The sequence below is a fragment of the Bos grunniens genome, chromosome 19 (assembly GCF_055505025.1).
Source record: "Bos grunniens cultivar Pamir isolate PY7600 chromosome 19, Bosgru_T2T1.0, whole genome shotgun sequence".
Taxonomy (NCBI): domain Eukaryota; kingdom Metazoa; phylum Chordata; class Mammalia; order Artiodactyla; family Bovidae; genus Bos; species Bos grunniens.
In genome coordinates, this window is record NC_141183.1 from 45,269,787 (window position 1) to 45,276,992 (window position 7,206).

Genomic DNA, 7,206 nt, shown 5'->3' on the forward strand with positions numbered 1-7,206 from the left:
ATTGGAGAAGGAAATGGCAACCCACTCCAGTGTTCTTGCCTGGAGAACCCCAGGGACGGGGGACTCTGGTGGGCTGCCGTCTATGGGGTCGCACAGAGTCGGACACGACTGAAGCGACTTAGCAGCAGCAGCAGCAGCAGTGTGATAACACTGGTTTTTCATGTGCCAATTAGATCAGATCAGATCAGTTGCTCAGTCGTGTCCGACTCTTTGCAACCCCATGAATCACAGCACGCCAGGCCTCCCTGTCCATCACCAACTCCCGGAGTTCACTCAGACTCAAGTCCATCGAGTCAGTGATGCCATCCAGCCATCTCATCTTCTGTCGTCCCCTTCTCCTCGTGCCCCCAATCCCTCCCACCATCAGAGTCTTTTCCAATGAGTCAACTCTTCGCATGAGGTAGCCAAAGTACTGGAGTTTCAGCTTTAGCATCATTCCATCCAAAGAAATCCCAGGGCTGATCTCCTTCAGAATGGACTGGTTGGATCTCCTTGCAGTCCAAGGGACTCTCGAGAGTCTTCTCCAACACCACGGTTCAAAAGCATCCATTCTTCGGTGCTCAGCCTTCTTCACAGTCCAACTCTCACATCCATACATGACCACAGGAAAAACCATAGCCTTGACTAGACGAACCTTTGTTGGCAAAGTAATGTCCCTGCTTTTGAATATGCTGTCTAGGTCGGTCATAACCTTCCTTCCAAGGAGTAAGCGTCTTTTAATTTCATGGCTGCAGTCACCATCTGTAGTGATTTTGGAGCCCAGAAAAATAAAGTCTGACACTGTTTCCACTGTTTCCCCATCTATTTCCCATGAAGTGATGGGACCGGATGCCATGATCTTCATTTTCTGAATGTCGAGCTTTAAGCCAACTTTTTCACTCTCCACTTTCACTTTCATCAAGAGGTCTTTGAGTTCCTCTTCATTTTCTGCCATAAGGGTGGTGTCATCTGCATATCTGAGGTTATTGATATTTCTCCTGGCAATCTTGATTCCAGTTTGTGTTTCTTCCAGTCCAGCGTTTCTCATGATGTACTCTGCATATAAGTTAAATAAACAGGGTGACAATATACAGCCTTGACGAACTCCTTTTCCTATTTGGAACCAGTCTGTTGTTCCATGTCCAGTTCTAACTGTTGCTTCCTGACCTGCATACAAGTTTCTCAAGAGGCAGATCAGGTGGTCTGGTATTCCCATCTCTTTCAGAATTTTCCACAGTTTATTGTGATCCACACATTCAAAGGCTTTGGCATAGTCAAGAAAGCAGAAATAGATGTTTTTCTGGAACTCTCTTGCTTTTTCTATGATCCAGCGGATGTTGGCAATTTGATCTCTGGTTCCTCTGCCTTTTCTAAAACCAGCTTGAACATCAGGAAGTTCACAGTTCACATATTGCTGAAGCCTGGCTTAGAGAATTTTGAGCATTACTTTACTAGCATGTGAGATGAGGGCAATTGTGTGGTAGTTTGAGCATTCTTTGGCATTGCCTTTCTTTGGGATTGGAATGAAAACTGACGTTTTCCAGTCCTGTGGCCACTGCTGAGTTTTCCAAATTTGCTGGCATATTGAGTGCAGCGTTTTCACAGCATCATCTTTCAGGATTTGGAATAGCTCAACTGGAATTCCATCACCTCCACTAGCTTTGTTTGTAGTGATGCTTTCTAAGGCCCACTTGACTTCACATTCCAGGATGTCTGGCTCTAGGTCAGTGATCACACCATTGTGATTATCTGGGTCATGAAGATCTTTTTTGTACAATTGTTCTGTGTATTCTTGCCATCTCTTCTTAATATCTTCTGCTTCTGTTAGGTCCATACCATTTCTGTCCTTTATCGAGCTCATCCTTGCATGAAATGTTCCTTTGGTATCTCTGATTTTCTTGAAGAGATCCCTAGTCTTTCCCATTCTGTTGTTTTCCTCTATTTCTTTGCATTGATCGCTAAAGAAGGCTTTCTTATCTCTTCTTGCTATTCTTTGGAACTCTGCATTCAGATGTTTATATCTTTCCTTTTCTCCTTTGCTTTTCGCTTCTCTTCTTTTCACTGTTATTTGTAAGGCCTCCCCAGACAGCCATTTTGCTTTTTTGCATTTCTTTTCCATGGGGATTGTCTTGATCCCTGTCTCCTGCACAATGTCACAAACCTCATTCCATAGTTCATCAGGCACTCTATCTATCAGATCTAGGCCCTTAAATCTATTTCTCACTTCCACTGTATAATCATAAGGGATTTGATTTAGGTCATACCTGAATGGTCTAGTGGTTTTCCCTACTTTCTTCAATTTAAGTCTGAATTTGGCAATAAGGAGTTCATGGTCTGAGCCACAGTCAGCTCCTGGTCTTGTTTTTGCTGATTGTATAGAGCTTCTCCATCTTTGGCTGCAAAGAATATAATCAATCTGATTTCGGTGTTGACCATCTGGTGATGTCCATGTATAGAGTCTTCTCTTGTGTTGTTGGAAGAGGGTGTTTGTTAGGACCAGTGCATTTTCTTGGCAAAACTCTATTAGTCTTTGCCCTGCTTCATTCCGTATTCCAAGGCCAAATTTGCCTGTTACTCCAGCTGTTTCTTGACTTCCTACTTTATAGTGATTAATTTTTAAATGGGGAAAGGATTTTATTATTTAAAAAACTATCCTGTCTTTGCAGACAATATCTTTCAAAACATGGCCGGCCCCTGGGTGGATATCACAAACTTTTTTTTTTTTTTAAGAAGAGGGAATCTTGGTATTGAAAAGTTTGGGAGTCAATAAGATACATACCCTCCTTTAACCTCTGCCCAAGCAAGTCAGCATTTCTAAGAGACAGACAACCGAGCTTGAAAGTGATATTGTTGGTGTCATTACTAAATCTAAAATATTAACTACGTGGCTCAGTTCAAGTTCTGGAATGTGATTTCAAAAAACCAAAACTGGAGTTCTTGCTAGACCTGTTTATTTCAACATTAGCATGAGTACCTTGATCCTCCATGTGACTTATTAAAGAGGAATATAGCCTTAGCAACTAACCATGTTCTACCCTTGACCCTTTCCTTTCTTTTTTCTCCCCCTCTGGTCTCAGAACTTAGGCTAAGGGTGGCTTGATTCTTGATTCCCTCAGCTGTAAGACATCAGGGATGTGGAAGGAAATCATGGATGTAAAACACAGATGGAATTTCTTGGTAATAGGAAAATCTCTGGGGCCTGTGTTAACAGTAAGAGCACAAATGCCCCTAGAGAGTAAGGTCCATATGGGCAGATTTTTGTTTCCTCTACTTTGATACCTGGGATGTTAGAACAGTGCCTAAGATGTAACAAACACTCAATTAGTAAAATCATGACAGAATGAGAAAATGTACGAACTGTTCTTTAGGTCCAAAGGAGTCAGCAAGCTCTGGTAAACTTTCCTTTCAAGGCAAATTTGATGGATAACTACATCAAATCAACCCAACTATAATACTTTGTTCTCTTATTTTCAAATTTAGCTTCCACATTTATCTTGCTCTGCGTGATTAGTCACGTCTGACTCTTTGCAACCCCATGGACTATAACCTGACAGCTCATCTATCCATGGGATTTCCCAGGCAAAAATACTGGAGCAGGTTGCTGTTTCCTACTCCAGGGGATCTTCCCAACCCAGGGAGCAAATCCACATCTCTTGTGTCTGCTGCGTCTCCTTCATTGACAGGCAGATTCTTTACCACTGGCACTCCACTCCAGTACTCTTGCCTGGAAAGTTCCATGGACGGAGGAGCCTGCAGTCCATGGGGTTGCTGAGGGTCGGACATGACTGAGTGACTTCACTTTCACTTTTCACTTTCATGCATGGAGAAGGAAATGACAACCCACTCCAGTGTTCTTGCCTGGAGAATCCCAGGGACGGGGGAGCCTGGTGGGCTGCCGTCTATGGGGTCTCACAGAGTTGGATGTGACTGAAGTGACTTAGCAGCAGCACTACTTGAGAAGCCCCTTATCCTGCTCTAGGAATTGTTATAATGATAAGGACAAACCTTCTTTTGTCTCTTCTGCATCTCATAATCATAGTTATCACTTATCTAGGACTTACCAATACTGTGTGCCCAGCACCTATGTGCACTAAGTTTTTTATATATTAACTCTTCTATTCATCACAGACATTTTAAAATATCAACCCCAGAAGGAGCTCTTGAAGAGATAAAAAGCACTATTAAAGAAAGTCCAGTACAGCAGAAGAAACTGCGTAATACCCACGGGGTCTCAGAATCCTTAGCTCAGCACAGCTTCCTTTTCATTTGTTTTGTTTTTTAGCCATGCCACTCAGGATGTGTGGGATCTTAGTTCCCTGACCAGGGATTGAACCCATGCCCCCTTTATTGGAAGCTCAGAGTCTAATCACTGGACTGCAAGGGAAGTTCTTGAGCTCACCTTCTAATTAAGAAACCAAGGGCCCAAGAATAAGTGCTCATGAGTCTAAGGCATACCTCAGAAAATTTGACATATCTATTCGTCCTTTATTTGACCTTTAAAATAACCATAGATATCAGATTATTAAGCAGATCCAGACTGTAAAAAACCTGCCTGCAATGCAGGAGACCCAGGTTCAATCCCTGGGTCAGGAAGATCCCCTGGAGAAGGGAATGGCTACCATTCCAATATTCTTGCCTGGAGAATCCCATGGCCAGAAGAGCCTGGTGGGCTACAGCCCATAGGGTCTCAAAGAGTCGAACACGACTAAGCAATGAACACTTTTCACACTTTCACTGACTAGGAAGGGGGCACAAGGGAACCTACTGGGTGCTGGAAACTTCTGTATTTGATCTAGATGGTCTTTATATGAATGTATAAATTATAAATGGGATTCCCTGGTAAATTATAAAATTCCATCCACTGAGGGATACACTTAAGATTTGTGCACTTTATGAAAGTTATACTTTAAAAGAAAAACACTAATGACCATTTCTTCTCTTTGAGGATATCTTTCTCTCAGAGAGCTTCGACTATAATTTTTATGTGTGTGGCAGGGTCAAAATATTGACACACAAAAGACCAAAGCCTTCTTCCTCTCTGAACGAGTTCATTCTAATTTTGCATTCTGGCCCACAGTAGATGAGTGTTTGTTTGAATATAAATTATCGTGGTTTTCCCCCAAGCTTGTCAAGTAAGATTACTCCCAGAAAGGTGTACCCTGCTCACCCGGTGTAGAACAACACTTGGTCCCATTGCAATGCTCAGGAGACAGTTTGGAGAACAGTAAAGATGGGTCTTACTTGGGGTCCCAAGACAATCTTTTAAGAAGTCTGATGGATGAACATTAGTTATACGTTTGAGTGTGTGAGTGCATGTGTTCGACATTTTGTGACTCCATGGACTGTCACCCGCCAGGCTTCTTGGTCCATGGGACTTTCCAGGCAAGAATACTGGAGTGGGTTGCCATTTCCTCCCGCAGGGGATCTTCCCAACTCAGGGATCGAACCCACATGTCCTGCATTGGCAGGTGGGTTCTTTACCACTAGCACCACCTGGGAAGCCCCAGATATTTGCAAATCAAGTTAAAATTTCTATTATGGCCTTCAAAGTACTTAAATGTTAATTGCAAAGTAAACTTTAACTTTTCCCTAGAATATTTATTGTCACATCTGAAGATTAAGTTCACAGATAGCTCAGTGGTTGAAAACAACAGTAAAGGGAATTCCTTGGCAGTCTACCGGTTAGGCCTCTACACTTTTACACTTTCACTGCTGGGGCCTGGTTCAAAAAATGCCAGCAGAAAAAGAAACACTCCTCTCTTTTTTCCATTTTTATTATTAGGTAAAGAGATGTACCTAATTTCAGTGCTAATGAGAGGAAAGACACCTGGAATCCCATCCCCCTATCTTGTTCAAAGTCCCCTGCCTGCTTCTCCCACACAGAGGGCCCTGGTAGACTTCAAAGTCACAGCAGAAGTGATAGACACCGTCTGGTCTTTGATGCCTAAGAACATCAGATCCCTCAGTTTGATGCGGATGCAAAGCATCTGTACTTTTCAATCCTTTCATGTTATTTCACGTTGCTAACAACAAAAGCTGAAAAGTTTGAGGTGACACGCATTACACACATTAAAATATTTGGAACCAAGAACTTTTCATTTCTTTTTCTATTATATATAGCTTCTTTTACTTTGCAAACCACACTGGATAGTAAATTACTTCTGGCACGCAGCCTTGTCAGCTTGCCAAATTTCAACTGGAGCAAGTTTTTACAGCTAGGCTAATAAGCCCTGAAAATTAGGAGGTAAGTATAATGGAAATAATGACATGGTCTTTAACTGTAGGAGCATGGAATGACAACGTGAGGTTCCAGTAGATTACACTTTTCAAAGTTTTTTTATTCTAATGAAATCTTTTTAAAATTTTGTAGGTTATTCTAGTTCAAAACCCACAGAAATGGAAAGAGTTTCTTTTAATTGGTGAAAAGTACTTTTGTGTTTTTTTATGTTATTGCTTTTTGCAAATTCAGGGAAAAAAGAAAGAAAAAAAGAAAGAAAGAAAACCAAGAATATAGTAGCTCGGAGATAACAACCTACTATTAAAACAAACTGACATCTTGAAAAAACATGTTCTGAAACGATTAGCTTCCAGGATGGGGTGCAATTGTTTGTGTATGAATACTTTTCATCAAAGCCATAGCTAATTAGCTACATCAACTTCATTTCAATCCAGATAGAAACCCGTGCCCTGCTAAGTAACTTTCAGGTCTTTATGGAACAAATCTTCAAAAAGTGGAAAAATTACTGTGATCATTTGATTTTTATTGCTGAAACAGGTAGTATCGATTGTAAGGTAGTATCCATTTCTCTAAATTGAATTCTTACATTCACTCCCAGTTTACAAATAACAAGGGAAATTCTTTTTCCCCTTCTCGTTCTGCCCTCCAATTAGACCTGGACTGATTAGCTTCAGCATCACGTGCTCAGTCCCATATTGTTTAAGCAAGGAAGAAGCTTAGAGTTGTGTTATGTGTGTGTGTGTTTTAACTATATTAAAATAATATGGCCTTGCTCCAAAAATGCCAGCTTTCTTACAGCTCCCCAACCACACCACGCTATTTTGTACTTCTGTCGACGCTCCTGTTCCATGTGCCTGGCATGTCTTTTGTCCCCTTATTTACTTGGCAAACATAGATCATGGTGGGTAAAAAAGGAAGCCGGCCCTTAAGGCCCCACCATCCCACCATCAACAGCAATTTGTATACTTACTTACATACATTTATACAAA